This window comes from Malus sylvestris, chromosome 14 (genome assembly GCF_916048215.2).
Source record: "Malus sylvestris chromosome 14, drMalSylv7.2, whole genome shotgun sequence".
In the NCBI taxonomy this organism is placed as follows: Eukaryota; Viridiplantae; Streptophyta; class Magnoliopsida; order Rosales; family Rosaceae; genus Malus; species Malus sylvestris.
In genome coordinates, this window is record NC_062273.1 from 19379306 (window position 1) to 19398924 (window position 19619).

The 19619-nt window shown below is 37.1% G+C and overlaps 1 long non-coding RNA gene and 1 pseudogene across 1 annotated transcript; one reads left to right on the forward strand and one right to left on the reverse strand.

The window, feature by feature from the left end:
• The first annotated feature begins 3009 nt into the window (after positions 1 to 3009).
• Positions 3010 to 12249, forward strand: LOC126599089 (uncharacterized; annotated as a pseudogene).
• A 4469-nt stretch (positions 12250 to 16718) lies between these two features.
• Positions 16719 to 17977, reverse strand: LOC126599352 (uncharacterized). Its single transcript, XR_007615076.1, has 3 exons — positions 17898 to 17977; positions 17742 to 17800; positions 16719 to 16861 (listed from the first exon to the last, which is right to left on the reverse strand). It is a non-coding gene; the product is annotated as an uncharacterized LOC126599352 (long non-coding RNA).
• Positions 17978 to 19619: the final 1642 nt, after the last annotated feature.

The window sequence follows — 19619 nt, forward strand, 5'->3', positions numbered from 1 at the left end:
CTCCACCTCGGGCGCCACTCCTCTGCAGTCATTCGCCGACTAATTTCCCGTCTCGTCCGACGGAAAGCACACAGAGGAATAAAGAAGAGAGTGAGAGAGAGACAAAAGGAGACCAGTAGCGAAACAACATATTCCACAGGGATATACAGAAAGGGGCGGATGGAAGCTGAGGAATTCGCCAACTGGAGGCGTCACTCAGCTCTTCCCCTCCTCAAAATCGAATTTTGTCAATGCTTTTCCCTAACCTAATGCCCAAAATCACAGTCAGCCCCATTTTTCTCTCCGATGAGTGTTCTTGGTTTTGTTGAAAAAAAGGTGTCCTCTGTGAATTTCCTTCCAATTGTTTTTTAGGACTAATAGAAAACAAAGTCCTTTGTGTGAATTTTCTTGGTTTGTGGGGTGTTTTTTTGCTGGGTTGATTTGTAGCTAAAAAAAAGAGAAGGATTGGGAAAAAACGATGAGAATTTGAAAGATGGGTTTTGCTGGGTTTCTTGTTGCTGCCTTTGTGGTGGGGTTTAGTTCAGGGGAGCAAACGGGGAAGAAGAAGAAGGGATAGAAAGGGAGGGAGTTTGGGGGGGGGGTGCGGCGGAAAGATCTGGAACAAGAGAGATGATTTCAGTTTTTTTTTTTTAAATTTTATTTTAAGTTTGATTCCTTCTATCCGGTATAATACCATACACAGTATAAATAATACGGTCATTAGTCCGATACTGCACCAAACGCCCCACTAATTTAGTCAGTACTATCTGATGGCTATTCATCCTATCCGACAAAAATAGTCAGTACAGTCCGAGCTGCCAAACGAGGCCTTAAAGTTTCAGCAAGCGGTGGTTAGCGTCTTCATAGTAATTTCCGGCAAGCAGTGGTCTAGTTATTAAATCACAGCATTCAGAGTTTAACACCTTCAAAGCTTTAGGGTTTGTTTGAAAAGTGTTTTTAAAATAACTAAAAACGCTTTTAATAACAAGATTTTTTGAATTAGTCCTTAATAAAAGTTCAAGTGGATACTAGATATCCACTTTAATTGTTTTATACAAGAAGTACATATCTGATTTATCTGATTTATTCCAAAAAAACACTTACATTGCGTTTGGATACGGTAAAATAAAGCAGAATTTCACCTAAATTAGGGAATTTAGGATGGGAAAGCAGTTTTCCCTCGTTTGGGAACCTTGCAGCGCGAGAAACGGCATTTCTAAGGGAAAAAAGGTGGAAATTGGAGATGAAGATTTCTGAGTTTAATTTCTGTCTAAAGATGTGTAATTTCACAATTCCAACAATGATGAGAATCCTAAATTCATCTGCAGGGAAATTTAATTTCAGGATTAGGGCGCCAAACTAGGATGTATACTGCCAAATTTCACACTAAAAGAAGGGTTGCATCTTCACTTTGTTAACTCTCCAATCTTAAAAGAGATTTTTCGGTCGTGCAATCATCTTCTTCCTTTGTTCTTCTAGGTCAGTGTCTTTCCTCTCTTCTTTCTTGAATTATTTTTAGCTTTCTGGGTACACTCATTATATAATTGTGAATTTTGCTGATAGTTTTATTTTTGGTGTGCTTATTATGTTTTTTTTTCTCCGATTGAATTGTCTATTGGGTCTGTAATTAACCTTATTTGGGAAAGGTGGAAGGCTTTTGGTGATGGTGGTTTGGGGGGATGGGGGTGGGGGAGGGGGAGGGAATACACTCTTTCTAAACGACTTAAAAACACTCTATTGGTTCTTCCCCTGAATTGTTTCCTTCACTTCAATGGAAGAAAAGAAAACATAATCTAGCAGTCCTCCATTTTTAGTGTTTTTATGGCCTTTGGTGTTAGTTCCTTGTTACATATATTGTGCTTTTGAAGGTTAGCTGTAAAAAACAAAAATACAGATGCTAGTATGATTGAAGACGTGACTTTCGTTGCTGCAATTAGTAGTATAAATAAGTGTTGGATTACAATAGTCCTACTGGGATTCAGAGATCTGATCACATTAACAATAGCCAAGATTGATAAGATGTTATGCCTTTGGTGTTAATTCATTTGTTTTTTGGTTGCATTGTCTCCTTCTTGCCTCAAAAACCTTGTGTGTTTACATTTATATATACAACTTTTGGTTAAACAGAAAGTCGCATATCCCATAAATATTTGTTGCACATCACAATATATCTTTGTTCATACATTCAAACAGGTATGGAAAATACTCATATTGTAGACATGCTAACGAAGTTAAAGCGAAAGCGTGCAATAAATGAAGAAGAAAATAGGAAAAAAGGAAAATTATTGTAAGTACAATTATTTATGTTATTGTCATGGTCATGCATTGGTATAGTACGAGTGTTCTTCTCAAAGAACCTTCAAATGATTGGGATACAATTATATATGTTATTGTCATGGTCATGCATTGGTATAGTACGAGTGTTCTTCTCAAAGAACCTTCAAATGATTGGGATCAAGAAAGACAATCTTTCCTCGGCCGATTGTTTGATGGAAAAGATTCAACGTGCATTGAACAATTACGAGTTAGCAAGAGTGCATTTAAGCAGTTATGTGAAATTTTACAAGGGATTGGTGGATTAGTTTGCACGGGAAATGTGTCAATTGAAGAATCTGTTGCAATTTTTTTTAATATACTTGCCGACAACTTGAAGTTTAGAGTCGTCAGTTTTCATTATTATTGTTCCTAGGAAACAATTAGTCGGCAATTTCACAATGTGTTGCATGCAATGATGAAAATAAGTCAAGAATATGTGAAATATTAGCCATGTGTTATTGGCAATTTTGAAAGAGAGAAGTGGCGGTGGTTTGAGGTAATCAATCAACAACTATACAAAAAAAATATGCATTCGTTTGATATCTTCATTAGCTTTTTAGACTTATCTTTTTTTTTTTTTTTTTTTTTTTTAATTTGTATGACATTTTTATTTAGAATTGTCCTGGAGCACTTGATGAAACTCTCATACCAGTAACAATAACAGCTAAGGAAAGACCAAGATATCGAGATAGAAAGGGTGATATATCCACTAATATGTTACGAGTTTGTTGTCCAGATTTAAGATTTTTTTATGTGTTACCTGCATGGGAAGGCTCTACATCTGATGCTCATGTTTTGCATGATACTTTACATAGGAGTAACCAGTTTCATGTTCCAAATGGTAATGTATGATACCAATTAACTCTATATTAGAAAGAAAAAAACTTTAAAATATATCTAAATTTGTTCTCTAAATTTTTTATTGTAGATAAATATTATCTTGTGGACGCTGGCTATACTAATGAACACCGTGGAACTAGATATCACTTGAAAGAATGGGTTGGAAACTGTCGACTTGAAAACTACAGAGAGCTATATAATTTGCGTCATTCAAGGGCAAGGAATGTTATTGAAAGGGCATTTGGATTGTTAAAAAATAGATGGAGCATATTACGCACACCATCCTTTTTTCGACATTAAAACACAAGTTAGGATTATAAATGTGTGTTGTATCTTACATAATTTAATTAGAACCAAGCAAGCTATTGATCCAATTTTAGAAGCTCAAGATTTACAATTTTTAGCATTTGTCAACTCAGAGTTGTTAAATTGTTCAACAAGAGAGGAAAATGAAAATAACTCTGATGGGATTACATCTGTTCATGTAACGCCCCGCCCCGAAATATTTATTTCGGAAAATAATATCGGTGATAGGCCCAAACTAAACTCTTATTTATTTAACTACCATTAATCGTGATTCTTTAATTAAATTCCTTAATCCCACACATGATCTATAACCATAATTCTCTTACCAACACATACGATTATATTTTCAATTTATCACCATTTTCTTCTCTTAGATCAAAATTTCCAACTAAAGATTAATTCTCGATTATTTAAGGTAGCATCTAACCCTGTTTGACTGCCTACGTACCCTTGAGCGGGATCAAACTTTTCGTAGTTCACATTTCAATTTCAAACCAATTCCAAAATTATTCAATTTATCAAAAAATCCAACATTCATGTTAATATCGAAACACATCAAATGGATACCAAATACATAATTGGAATATCAAAATTCACATAAAAAAAAAAACAGTGTCGGCTCACTAGCCACGCGCCGCCGCGGGTGAAGGTCGACCGCCCCGACTCGCCAGAAAATTTAACTATTTCCAAAAATTACCAAATTTTACAGGCAAGTAGATCTCAGTGAGGGGAGAAATTTTCATACCTGTGGCCAAGTTCAATTTGGTCGGGGAAGGCCCTGATTTCACTCAAACCCACCGATCCGTCACCTCCAGTGCTATGCCGTCCCTATAGTTATTTGGGCTTTGTTCTAGGCCTCAAGGCAAGTCTAATAGTGGTGGAGATGGATGGAGTTAGCTTTAAGTTTTGGTGATTCGAAGCCAAACCCGCTGCACCCCACCGTGCGGGTCTTCCTAAAATCAAACCATTTTCGTCAGTTTTTCGGATGAGAGTGGGAGAGAGAACGACTGGGTTCGAAGTAAGGATCATTTTGGCATCTATCTCGTCGTCAATGGTGGCTGAAATCGAAAGATATGGTCGGGTCGGGTCGAAAGAGGATTCGGGTTCCCCTCATTTTCCCTTCCCTCATTTCCCCTCATTTATTCTCTTTCTGATTGGTCCCTTCCCCATCATTTCTCTCCATTCTCTCATTTCTCTTCTTTTTTTTTCATCTCAGTTGTCCACGTGCCATCACAGATAATGGCTTCAGAAATCTTGAGCCTTCTAGATCAAGCCAAAATTACAAAAATGTCCCTAACTTTAAACGTTAATAACTCTTTCGTTATAACTACATTTCATGAACGGTTTGCACCTACGCGTTTATGAGATCAAGCTCTATTCGAAAATATAAATTGTGACCTCGAACGATCTACGGATTTTAAATAATTAATTTCCAAACTTCACTATTCGTAACTAGTTTAATTAAAATCTAAATTCAAACAAATTAATATAAATTCTTGAAAAATAATATAAAATTTCAATAATACAATTACGTAAATTATAATAATTTCCGGAAACAAAATTTTAAAATTCCTCAATTAAATTTTCATAACCATAAATTGATTTATTTTCTATTTTCTCCACATATTCAGACTTATGAATATCTAATTCATATATTTAAATTTTCAGAGTATTACAATTCAAGCTACTGTCGAATGGACAGTGTTTCGTGATACATTGGATTGCAGATGTTCCACGATATCAAGCTCAGAGAGCTGCCAATAATTCCTAATGGAAAATTAGTTGCTTTTAGTTTGTGTTGTCATGGTGAATGTGGATTTCATATGAATACTATGGCTTTATGTGTTTCTTGAACATGTTATGTTTGATTTATAATGCTATTTTTTTAAAAGATAATGTGCGTGCAACTATGTCCATTATGTTATCATTTAATGTATGTCTATTTCAAGCAACTATACTCAAGTTTTTGTAGCTTAGTTCCATATAATTATGAATGTATAAATATGAGCTGATACTCGGATTGTTACTATGAATGTGTCTATGACTGACTTAACATCTCAATACTATATTTTTTATGTTAGGAGCAATGGAAGGATTTGATAGAAAACTAGTATGCAAACAAAAACCAAGGAGAAAGAAAGAGAACCAAGAAATTGAAAATGAAGGAGAGGAAAATAATTATTTTAGATGGAATGTAGATATGGAGCGTGCTTTGGTTGACATTCTTTGTGAAGAACAAAGATTGGGAAACAAAAGGAGATGGTGGTTGGAAGCCAACTACTTATAATTCTACTGTAGCCATATTATTTACTCAATTTGATATTCATATAATTGCTGATAACATTTGAAATCGTGTGAAGTCTTGAAATATTTTTTATGCAATAGTGAGTGATATATTAAGTCAAAGTGGATTTAATTGGGATGCAACAAAAAAGATGATAAGTGTAGATGAAAACACTACAACTCAATTAAAGATGATAAGTGACTTAGTATATCACACTTATGCAATAGTTCGTTACCCCAATTGCAAGCCAACAACAACTTCAATGCATAGCATACGAAGATCAAGCTATTCAACTCTCTTGCATCTGCTTCAAACATTTCTCCTCTGTAACAATGCAAACACTACAACTCGTGGAAAGCTTCACACACTCTTGATCAAGACAGTGTGAAGCAAAACCAATTTATGGTGCCAACATGAGTTTCATCAAAGGAGTTCAACTACAATTCTCAAAAGCTTCACACATTCTTGATCAAGACAGTGTGAAACAAAACCAATTTATGGTGCCAGCAAGAGCTTCATCAATGGAGGGCAACCACAATTCTCAAAAGCTTCACACACTCTTGATCAAGACAGTGTGAAGCAAAACCAATTTATGGTGCCAACACGAGCTTTGATTGGTGCCAACAAGAGCTTCATCAAAGGAGTTCAACTACAATTCTCAAAAGCTTCACACACTCTTGATCAAGACAGTGTGAAGCAAAACCAATTTATGGTGCCAACAAGAGCCTCATCAATGGAGAGCAACCACAATTCTCAAAAGCTTCACACGTTCTTGATCAAGACAGTGTGAAGCAAAACCAATTTATGGTGCCAACAAGAACTTCATCAAAGGAGTTCAACCACAATTCTCAAAAGCTTCACACACTCTAGATCAAGACAGTGTGAAGTAAAACCAATTTATGGTGCCAACAATAGCTTCATCAATGGACGGCAACCACAATCCTCAAAAGCTTCACACACTCTTGATCAAGACAGTGCGAAGCAAAAACAATTTATGGTGCCATCAAAAGCTTCATCAAAAGAGTTCAACCATAATTCTCAAAAGCTTCACACACTCTTGATCAAGACAATGTGAAACAAAACCAATTTATGGTGCCAACAAAAGCTTCATCAATGGAGGGCAACTACAATTCTCAAACCTTCGAAGCAAATTCAAGACTGTTCGAAACAAATTCAATTTATATGGTTCATCCAAACCTTCGACTACTACAAGGTGTGACTTGCATCACAATCTCTTGCTCAACAGTGTGGAAGCAAAATTTGTATATGTTGTCTCTCCCACATTTTCAAATTTCTAGTTTCCCAAAAAAAAAAGAAAAAAAAAAGGGAAATTCAACAAAGCTTCATCAATGGAGGACAACTACAAATTCTCAAAAGCTTCACACTATCTTGATCAAGATAGTGTGAAGTAAAATCAATTCATGGTACCCAACAAAAGCTTCACCATAAAAGTTTCACCAACAAAAGCTTCAACTCCAAAGCTTCACCAACAAAACCTTCACCAACAAAAGCTTCATCAATGAAGGACAACTACAAATTCTCAAAAGCTTCACACTATCTTGATCAAGATAGTGTGAAGCAAAATCAATTCATGGTACCCAACAAAAGCTTCAACTCCAAAGCTTCACCTACAAAGCTTCAACTCCAAAGCTTCACCTACAAAAGCTTCACCCACAAAAGCTTCACCCACAAAAGCTTCACGCACCACAAAAGCTTCACCCATAAAAGCTTCACCAACAAAAGCTTTACCCACAAAAGCTTCCCTTACCACAAAAGCTTTACCCACAAAAGCTTCCCCTACCACAAAAGCTTCACCCACAAAAGCTTCACCCACCACAAAAGCTTCACCCACAAAAGCTTCACCCACAAAAGCTTCCCCCACCACAAAAACTTCACCCACAAAAGCTTCCCCTACCACAAAAGCTTCACCAACAAAAGCTTCACCCACAAAAGCTTCCTCTACCACAAAAGCTTCACCCACAAAAGCTTCCCCCACCACAAAAACTTCACCCACAAAAGCTTCCCCCACCATAAAAGCTTCACCAACAAAAGTTTCACCAACAAAAACTTCACTTACAAAGCTTCAACACAAAAGCTTCACACTATCTTGATCAAGATAGTGTGAAGCAAAATCAATTCATGGTACCCAACAAAGCTTCAACCTCAAAGCTTCACCTACAAAGATTCAACACCAAAGCTTCACCTACAAAGTTTTAAAATATATATATATATATATTTTTTTTTTTTTCAGAAATTCGAAAATTCAAAAATTTGAAAATTCGAAGAAAAAAAAAATTCGAAAAAAAAATTGCCTAGGCCTCCTCGTCTTTAGGTCTAACAACTTTCATAACAAATATATATGAAGAAGGAGTTTTGGGCTACCACTTAGAAAGGAAATGCCTCATTCGTCAACTCATTCAACCAGAGACTTGGGGGACTCCTACCATATGTTACTGCACCTTGATACTCGGAAGTCTCACGACCACTTAGTGACTTGGATTTTTCAAGTCTTTAAACGAGAAGTTTTCCTTACTCGGGAAATTAAGGGAGCACTACCTCAACCTGCATGCTTCACTCACAAAGCTTCAACATACAAGCTTCAACAAAAGGAAAAATTCAAAGAACTTAGTGAAGAAGGCCTTGGTGTATTTAACACAATACGTTGAAATGAAGCAAAGCTTGTTTATTGATATCTTATATAAGTTACAAATATGTACATATACATGAATCAAAATAAACAAACAAGAGGGAGCCTTCATAAAGGTTGCTCAGGATAAGTCTCAGCAGTCAGCAGAGCCCCAGAAAGAGGAGGCACCAGAGGGTGATTATTCGGAGCCTCAGTACTAGGCAGAATCCCAGAAGGAGGAGGCACCGAAGGTTGATCATTTGGAGCTTCATTACGCGGTACAGCCCCAGAAGACGAAGGCAATAAATGCCTTTGGAACAAACCCACAAACCTCTGATGATCAAGTGAAATCTGACCTTCAGATTCCTGCAGCTGGTCGAGCTTCCTCTTCATGTTTGTAGCATAGTCATGTGCGAGCCTATGCAACTGTTTATTCTTATGCTTGAACCCTCTGATCTCCTGTTTGAGACTTATCACTTCAGCCGCCAATGATTCAACTTGGCGGGTTTGAGCAAATAGGTGTTAGGCCATATTAGACACAGAACCTGCACACTTAACACTGAGAGCCAGAGAATCCTTAACAGCCAACTCATTAGACCGTTTGGAAAAGTAGTCTGTTATCTTTGAGAGTGAGAAGGTTCCTGGCCACCACCGCAGCGGTCATATCATTCTTCATCACAGAGTATCCAACGGTAAGAGGACCAGTAGGGGATAAGAAGGATGGACGCCATATGTTGTCTTGAGAAGGCATGGCTGCCTCCTCACCAAAGTTCAAATCAAAACGACGGTCGGATGGGCCAAACATTCTCAGAAATGATGAATGAGAAATGAGGTGCAATAAATCTCTGAAGTAAGGGGAAAATTCCTACAAGCAATAGCTCTCTGAATGTACTTCTTACACACAATTGGTGCCCTTATAAAAGAAAGGGCAACATGGCCGTTGGTTCAAAAATCGAAGAGGCACCACTCTTCGGATTCTGAAGAGGCACCAATTTCCACACGCAACATCAACTCCTCGGGTACCACAGATAACTTTGCCAAAGATCTCTGACAAAGTTTAGACACATAAATTTTGAAGGTCCAACTACCCTACTATTACCCATAAGGGTAAAGGAACAACACCACTGCTTGATAACTGGAAAGTCCCAATGTGTGTCAACCTCCGTGCTCTGTGGCAAGGCAGACTGACAAAAATGCCCAACCTGTACTCACATTCGAGAAAACACTCCCAACAAGATTGCTTTCTCAAAAATCGAAGAGGCACCGCCCTTCAAATCTTGAGAGCCAGACTCCCAACAAGATTACTTTATCAAAAATCAAAGAGACACTGCTCTCCGAATCTCAAGAGTCAGACCCCCAATAGAATTGCTTTCTCAAAAATCAAAGAAGCACCGTTCTCTGAATCCCGAGAGCCAGATCCCCGACATGATTGCTTGTTTAAAAATCGAAGAGGCACCGCTCTCCGAACTTTGAGAGCCAGATTTCCTTGGATAAAGCTTGTCTGCAATCTTCACACGCAACATCAGTTTTCCAGGTACCACATACCACTTTTTTCAAAGTGCTATGACAAAGTTAAAACACGTGAAGCTTGCAACTCTCACTACATTGTTATGACCAAGAAGGGTAAAGGAATATCACTACTACTTGTTGTTAGGGAGACTCCTATATATGTCGACCTCCATCCTCCACAGCCAGGCAGACCTGCAAATAAAAAAAATGCTCAACTTTTCTTCACATCCGAGAGGCCATTCTCAGCAGAGTCTCTCACAATACTCAGCTTTTTTTCCTCCCGATAATACCGCTGCAAACAAGCCATACCAGAGTAAGAGTATCTCATATCATCAGGGTTACAAGCAAAAGTATCCCATATCATGCATTTTCCCTGTCTTTTCCTTTGGCCTTGTTCTTACCTACAAGACAAGGAGAAAGAGAGCAATCAGTCAGCACTTGGAATCAAGCTTCCAGTCAGAAACTGACTGCCTGGAACCACTTGCCTGATTACTTACCTGGCATTGCTCTCGAGTACTCATCTTCAACATCTTATGCTTCCAGAAAAGATACCACATCTGCCTGAAGAACAGATAGGGCAAGTGAGAATGAGACAAGGAAGCATGTGAAGACAAGCGTAACAGAACATGTGTTGATACATCCAATACTTTGTCAACAGCAAAAGTATCCCATATCATTATGGTCGAACGTACTCTAGATTTGATGGACTTGTTTTGACCCTCAAATTCTTGAGTCAGCCTTGTACTCTGGAAGAAACCAGAAAACCCTTCAGCCCAGTTCAAGAATACGCCTGTGGAAAGTTACTTCTTCAAAAGTAAAAGTATCTCATATCATCTCTTCTCCATTTGCTTCTCCTTATCCTTATTGCTGTTTATGACACAAGGAGAAGGAGAACAATCAACGGGAAGCTGAAGTCAAACCTCCGATCCAGGTTGCTTGCTTGGAAGTCTGATTGCTTACCTTGTCTGTTACCTCATTCGGCAAATCTCCTAGCTCGGCGACTTGGGGGACTCCTACTATAGGGTTGTATTGCACTTGACCAAGCCCGAAACTACAAGTAAGCTTCAAGTGAAATTGATACATTACCTTGTGCATCTTCATCGGTTAAAGATACCACCCCTGAATGGAGAAAAAATACTTCCAGAGAAGATGCCACATCTACATATGAGACAGATAAGGCAAGTGAAAATGATATCACATTTCGGTACTTAGAAGTTTCGTGATTACTCAATGGCTTGGATCTTGCAAGTCCCCAATCGAGGAGTTTCCCTCACTCGGGAACTTAGGAGAGCACTGTTTGTACCATACTTGACCAATCCCGAAACAACTGAGCACCGGTCAACGTTATACCGTCAATGACCCAGAAGAGTTTCCCTTAAACCAAGAGGCCAATCACAGCGCGACACGTGTAGATATCAGAAGCCAATCATAGCCCAACACGTGTCAACATACACGTGTCAATGTCAGAATGAAACTAGAAACTCTCTTCTATAAATAGAGATCATTCTCTCACAATATTTCCTAATGTCATTTGTACTAAATCATTCACTAGTACTCACTAAAGGAGAGCTTGAACCTATGTACTTGTGTAAACCCTTCACAATTAATGAGAACTCCTCTACTCCGTGGACGTAGTCAATCTGGGTAAACCACGTACATCTTGTGTTTGCTTCCTTGTTTCTATCCATTTGCATACTTATTCACACTAGTGATCGGAGCAATCTAGCGAATGTCACAAACTTAACACTTTCTGTTGTACCAATGTCCTCACTGATTTTGTGCATCAACAAAATTCTTTTAATTGTTCTTATACTTATGGTTTGCTTTTTGATCTTTTATGTTTTGATTGGTAGTCACATGGTGGTGCTAAAAGATTTTGTTGGAAGGTCATTCCAAACTGGGATGATATAGTGGATTTATGTGACAAAGATAGAACCATGGGTGAGGGTGCTAAAATAGGTGTAGAAGCTGTTGAGATTATGACTCCTCCGCATGATGAACCTGATCATATAGATTTGGTTAGTATTGACATTATTAATGAGATTTCACCTAGTTCAGCCAATGGCCAAAAGACTCAAAGTAAGAGAAAGCCTGTTTTGTTGATGTGCCTCATACAAAAAGAAAATCAACCACCCCTAAAGATATGATTGCAGATTCACTTGCCAAGATGGCTTCGTACTTTAAAGACTATATTTTTGCAGACACAAAGAAACTTGATCCAACAGAGGTATATGATGAAGTAAATGCAATACTAGATCTCAGCGAAGAAGAACAAATCAAAGCATATGCTTGGTTGATCGAAAATGACAAGCAATTTGTAAGGTTGAAGACACTCCCAATTGAGAAGAAAAAGAATATGGTATTATTGCTTACTTCACGAGGCGCATAAGATTGTTGTAATTATGTTTCTCATTTTAGTGTTTTTCAGTACGACATTTAGAATAAAAGTCTTGCATGTCACAAATCTTTGTTGACATTTGCAAGTGTGCTTTACATGGATTTTCTTACTTCAATCAACTCTTATCATATTATTGCAGACCTTTGAGAAGTTCTTAATTGTTGAAAAATTTAGACTGTTTTCCTTTAGTGCGGGTTTGGTAGCTTCAATTTTTGGTTTGATGACCTTTATCATTGATGACTTTGTTACCAGTTGAACATTTTTTCTTTTTTGAAATTTGTATTCTTCTATGGAATAAAAATTCTAGGGAATATCCAAACAATGAAATTTGTAATTCCCTTCATTTTGCAATTTCCATGTACCCAACATCCAAACAATGAAATTTCAATTGCCGGGTTTCAATTGCTGGGAATTGTAATTCCCGTCATTTAGAATTCTATGAAAATTTAGAAATTCTCCATCCAAACATAGTGTTAGAGTACTTTTGAAACCCCGAACCAATTTCACCAAAAACACTTTTAGTCATTTTAAAAATACTTCCAAACAAGCTCTAAAACTTTATAATGTCTTTTAGGTCTTCACAGTAGTTTGAGTAACTGTGGTATATATAAATATTAGACGGTTTGAGTTTGATACCTATAACACTACTACTATAACAATGTGTGAGTTTAATATATTAGTATCACACTCATGAGTTAAATATATTTAGTATCACACTCAAATTTTTTGGCCTATTATAGGAGCGTGATTCCTATATATATTCAGTATATTAGTATCACACTCATTTTTTCCGACTCACTATTAGAGTTTGAGTCCTATATGAGTTAAATATAAATATGGTGTAATGAACAAAAATGACGAAGAGGAGAAAAATGAAAGCGGCTCTTAGAGATTAGTCCTTATCAAAGATAATTTTTAGAATATAATCTAAGAGGTTTTCAGTATCTAAAAAATATCCTTTATTTCAATTCACCATGACATGTCACCTATACAAATACCAAAGTTTTTACCACTATTTACATGTCTGCCATCTTAAATGTTAGAACTGTAACCTCAAATTTTCTGTTCTCAGATTCGTAACAGTCCAGAGATTGAGAGAGATATGGGGGGAGTCGTTTTTATCTGATGGCCAGTTGAAATCACGACATTAAAACGGCTTGAATTGTACCTATAATCAATGAAAATTTTCAAATTTTCAAACAGGCTGTCTACTCTCACAAAATAGTATTTCAGTTGTTGTAATTGTTTGGACCCTTGCTCCACGAAAATCTGTTTGAAGCTACGATTGTTCGACTTCCTCGATTTGTTGCCGTCGTCAGGACCCATGAATCACTTGTAAGCTACTATTTATACTTTTCTTTTGTCGTAATCATAACCTATATGGTGTGGAAAATGTGTTTAGCTCCATAATCAACACACTGGTTGATACTTGTATAGCTTGTTGGTATGGTTTGTGATGAGTCCATATTATACTATATATTTTACCCTAATCTTAGTAACAATTTATTGGTTACTATGTGTGAATTTTGATACTTTGAATTATATTTCTAATGTAGGACATTAAATTTCCTCTTGAGCAAAAAGTGATCAAACAGATGAATTTTGGAGCGATTCTAATTGGAGGATGTTCGTGAGTGTTTCAAGATGATTTTATCAAAATTCCAGATTTTTCTATCAAGCCGTTTGACCGTGGCAATGAAATAAAGGCCCAGCCGCAGCTTTCCCAGATTGACGTTTTTGGACGTTTTGGGTATTTTGGAGGTAAAGATGGCATATTTTGAGGAACATTCATTCCGAGGATTTGTAGGGGATGTCTTCAGCTTTCAAAAGAGATATTTTGGGACCAAATTGGAGTTCATTTGGTTGGTCAAAAGTCTGATTTTCTGAGAAGTCCGAATTTTAGTTCAAATAGGAAACCTTTTATTTTATGTTTCCTAGTTTTATTCTAAAACCTTTTCTATGAGGGTTTTAATTTGGAGTAGTATAAATAAGGCTTTTTAGCTGTTAGGGTTTTGGAGGGAGAACGCACGCATTATTTTGGAGAACTTCAGACTTTTTACCTACAAGGTGTTTTCACTCATTTTTCTAGTTAATGATATTTTATTTAGTTTTTATTATGATTGTTCGTAACTAAGTTCTTTTGCTAGGATGAAGCCACGAGCCTTAGCATGAATATGTGATTTTATTAATTTGCTTATGAATGGATGCATGCTTGCTTTGAATTATTAATCACCGCTATTAAACTATCTAATTGTCTTAGTGATTTACGACCATTAGGGTTTTTAGACAAGTAATTTGATGCAATTTTTGTTAGAACATCACCCTGAAATTGAGGAGGGCTTCTTGTGATTAGTAATTGTAAGTTCACTTAAGGTGAATATCACGCTCTTAAGGGTTGCATGGTTTTTCAAAGAGTTTTCACAAAGCTTAATGAGTCTTGCATGTTTATATTTGATATGAACATCACAGATGGGTTGCATGTTAGATATATGTTTTCGCTTGAACATCACGAGGAAAATATGTATTAGGAAAACCTAACCTTCAAAGCATGTATGTAGAAATTCATAAGTAATTGGTAGAATTGCATATGATTGTTAATGGTGACAGCAGGACCCTAGTGTTTAAATTATTTTCCAAAACCTTTTTCTTTTGCTTTCTTTACTTTGCCAATTAATTAAATTCGTTTTTATTATTTTAAATTCCAAAATCAACCTTTTTGAAACTTTGTTCTAAATAATTAGCTAATGATTAGTTTAAATACAAATTATTCATTCAATCATTGTGGAAAATGACCTTACTTGAGTTGCTATACTATGATAACTTTGTACTCTTGCAAGTATGTTTAAGTGTTTTTATCCCTACTTTTGTAGGTGGTAAAAATCGTATCAGTTTGCATGTATTGGTCCGATAAGCTTCATTGTTTTAGCAAGAATTGATTTTTACAATACACACCATGTGTTTGTTGAAATGCCTCTATGGAGATTTTGCATATGTTGGTTCTTGTTTCATTCGGTACGGTCAATTAGGTCCCCTTCATTCGGTACGGTCAATTAGTTCCCTTTCATTTGGTACGTTCAGTTAGGTACATTTTGTACGTTTACGTCTAATTGATTCGGTATGGTCAATTAGGTTGTGAATTCAATTACTTACATTATGATGTTTAGGTCTGTTTGATTTGGTAAGCTCAATTTGGGCACACTTTCAAATAATTATGTTTATAGTGTAGGTCCAAACAATTCGGTATGAAAAAAGTTGGTAACATTTGTACTAATTAGGTTTGAATCACCTGAGGACTTATTTAATCCATTTTGTTGTAATACCTGATGCATTTCAATCATTTTGTAAACCCTTATGCTTTTCCATATTGTATGAATTCACAGGTTACATGAATTATGGCATGAAAGATGAGGAGTGAATATTCATTCCTACAATACAAGTCTAACATGGGGATTTTTGCAGAAGCCTACCAACAATTTCAAAATCATATCAAACCTATCCACCTAGAGCTTATGGAGAGGACACCATTTTGGGGTTTGTTCAAGACATACAGAGAAGGCATTGTGACATATGATGCATGGAAGAACGACTATGATGTTATTGATATACTAGAGACATATAATAGGGATCTTAAATGCTTTGGTATAGGTGGTAAACGCTTGACGATAACAGTTGCAGGTATTGCTGCCATTTTTGGATTACCTAAAGAAGGAAAAACAATTGAGCATGGGACACGATTGTCAGGACCTAGGATGAAATTCATGAAAAGAAATTTTGGCAACCTTGAAAGGTTGACCAAGACTGCTGTGAAAAGTAGGATGATTGAAGCTTGCAAAGGTAGCTCCAAATATAATCCCAAAGACTTTGTTCGTCTCGTATGTATCTACTTTTGCGTGGCTCTCCTATTTTGCAACACAAACATCATAATATCTTGGAAACTTGTGAGTTACTGTGAAGATGTAAACAAAATGAAGCAACCATCTAACTGGTTATGTTGTAGCTCTACCTGTAAGTTCTTTTCACCAACATTTCAATATATTAGTTACTTTGATTGGTTGATTGATTGATTGATTGATTTAATTATATTTTGTTTGTACAAGTATTGGTTATGTGAGAAGACCCACATCATTAGCCCAATTCATGGAAGGGAAAACATGACCCCCAAGTTTCGTTCGTTGGAATTTGGTAGCACTACATGAGTTCTTGGATGAGGTTGACCTACGAACAACGGAGGTACGATGGCTAAACACTTGTTTTCAATTTGTCAAATCATTGGGTCATAATTCAACATCATTAATTTACAAATGAGCAATAGTTCATATATTATTTTGAACTTGTATTGCAGTCATATGAAGAATCAAGTGAAGATGTAAATGCAATACCAAAGACATCGAACCAAGTAACAACACAGTAACTTCACACCTCGAACAATTTGGTACTTAGTTCCAGGCATCCCACAACAAAATCAGCAGCTGACATCACACCAACCACGTACCAGAAGATAAGAAATAGTTTCACCAGCGAATGGGTTTCAATGGGGGTAGTAATGGGAACGAAAGAGTCAGTGTTGAAGTCACACCAAATCATACTTCTGAGAACAAAGCACCTAGTAGCATGAGAAGTTCTATGTCAAGCAAGATAGGTCCAAGTTTTGACAACAATGCAAATGAAAAAGCTTAGCCCTTGATAATGGTCAACAACATGGAGAATTTCCAAAGGGAGAATGAAAAACTAAAAATCGAGTTGTCCCAATTGAATATCAGGTGTGAGGTTGCTGAAGTAACTATTGATTTACTGTCCAAATCAGTCAACATTGCTGAAAGTTCAAATGTACTTGAAGCTGAGAACCACACATTAAGAAAGGAAATTGCGGGATTACGTAATGGTGATCCTGAAATTGGAATGCCACCTCAACGATCCATGGTAAGAGGACTAAAAAATAAACAACAAAAGGTGGTCTTCAAAGATTTTGAATGTGAACCTTTGGTCAAAAGGATACCAACGAACCGTTCAAAAGGGAACTTTTGAGCAAAAAAAAAAAAATGGGGGGGGGAGGGGGGAGTCTGATGCATTGAAAAACAATAATCGTCATGCATGCTGGATTACGAAGAGGCCAAGTCCAAATATCATTGAAAAAATAATAATTGTCATGCATGCCTGAATACGAAGAAGCCAAGTCTATCAAAAGCTATATGTGTTCATAGGTGCTGCACAGCAGCTGTACTTGACCAAAAGTTAAAAGCAACAGCCATGCTCGAATAATGGTACAACTATCCACTGAATAGTATACGGGTCTCCCATCTTGGAAGGATTTGGTTTGTCATGAATCCATGGTACGAGCCCAAGAAATGACTAATCACTAGTCTTTTGCATGAATTTGGATGCATATGTGGAACAAAATAATAATAATAATAATAATAATAATAAAAATAATAATAAAGATGCATAAAGTTGCACATCAAAACTAAAGGGATAAAAAATCCCACCATTTTGTATGAAGATATCAGGCAAGCTTCCAAAGCAAAGAGTCTCCACCAAAAGACACCTGCAACAAATCAAGAATAAAAAAAAATATATCAAATGAAGTTGCGGAATGTTCATTCAAATCCAAGCAAAACGAAAAAGTATGAAGCCTTACTGACCGTTATGTTCTTCTCTCCAAAAAATAACAAACAGTAAAGCATGGTACGGGAGAAGCTCGTGCAGAATAACTGATCAAAAGAATTCAAAAAGGGTTTGGAACTTATCTAAAACCACTAAAATGGGGGAATTAGAATTCTTTTCTCTGTTAGCCACCTAGCATGAGATAAACCCCTAAATAAAAAATAATAAAATAAAATAAAGAGAAGTTCGCAACAAACAAACTTCTCAAAAGAAAATATGAATGTTGCCCACGTGAAGAGTTTGGACTTGGAAATCCAAGTCGTACAATGCATGCATATAATGTCCCCCATCAAATTAAATTCTTTTTTCAAACAAATTGCCACGCTAAGACGAGATGACTTCACTTTCGGTCAGAGAGAAGTAACGTGGAACAAGGACTTCCTATTTTTTCTGCAAAATGTGGGAGATTGCACAGTTAGTGGGAGAAGTTAAGAGAAAGTGGCGAAAGACATGGCCACCATCTCCCCCACGTAAAAGCTCTAGAGCCCTCCTAGGATGCCTATAAATAGGCATCAACTGCTAGGAACGAAACAAAAAAGAAGAAGAGAGAAGTGACTCTGCAGAAATTAGGAGAGAAATCAAAGAGGTGAACTGTTGCGGAAATTCAACGAGAAAAGGCAAACAGAGAAGAGGATACATAGGAGCAGGAAAAACTACAAAGCATTCAAAGGTATAGCCATTTCATTCTTTTTAATCTCTTTCTGGGTTGGTTCTTTCTTCTGCTCTGTAGGAGGAAAAGAAGCACTTTGCTTCTTCAACTTTGTTCATTCCCCAATGCAAGGAAAAAGATGAGCTATGAAAATTCCAAAAGTAACCACCGACGCAAGTCCGTCTGAACAACCATCGACTTCTACACCGCAGATTCAAGTCGTCAATCACTAACACTTCGACAAACACCAATGAATACATTTGCACCACAATTGCTGACGTTAAACGGAAGACCAAAATGACGTAGCAGCCATGCCGCAGTCCTCATCCCTTTTTGCCCAACTTGCCGCTGTGACGCCGCCGAACACCATCACTTCACACAACATCAACAGCCACAGCAGCCACGTTGTCCTTAAGCCTAGCGTCACAGCATGCTTCATTTTCTTGTCGACGGCGTAAAAGAAGGTGGCCATGAATGAAGTCTTCCGCCGTGAGAACAACAACCGCATTGGCTGCCGAAGTTGAAATGGTTGCTGCTGCTCCGTTTTAGGAGCTTAGTTCAAAGAATTTAGCGGTTGCTGCTACTCCGTTTTAGGAGCTCAGTCCAAATAATTTGGTGGTTGTTGCTGCTCCGTTTTAGGAGCTCAGTCCGAAGTTGAAATTGTTGCTGGTGCTCCATTTTAGGAGCTCAGTTCAACGAAACGGAACTCAGTTCAAAGAATTTGGTGGTTGTTGCTGCTCCGTTTTAGGAGCTCAGTTCAAAGAATTTAGTGGTTGCTGCTGCTCCGTTTTAAGAGCTTAATCCAAAAAAATTTAATGGTTGCTGCTGCTCCGTTTTAGGAGCTCATTTCGAAGAATTTGGCCTTTACTGCTACTCCGTTTTAGGAGCTCATTGGAAACCTCGAGTGAAGAGGAATATGACTCAAAGAATTTGACACAAAATTGGAGAAGGAAGTCACACTAAAAAGAAGGATGCTTTCAGCAAAGAAAAAAAAAACAAACCCCGTCGCAGCTGTCGTCTTAAAGTTAAGAAGAAATAGAGGTTGCTGGCA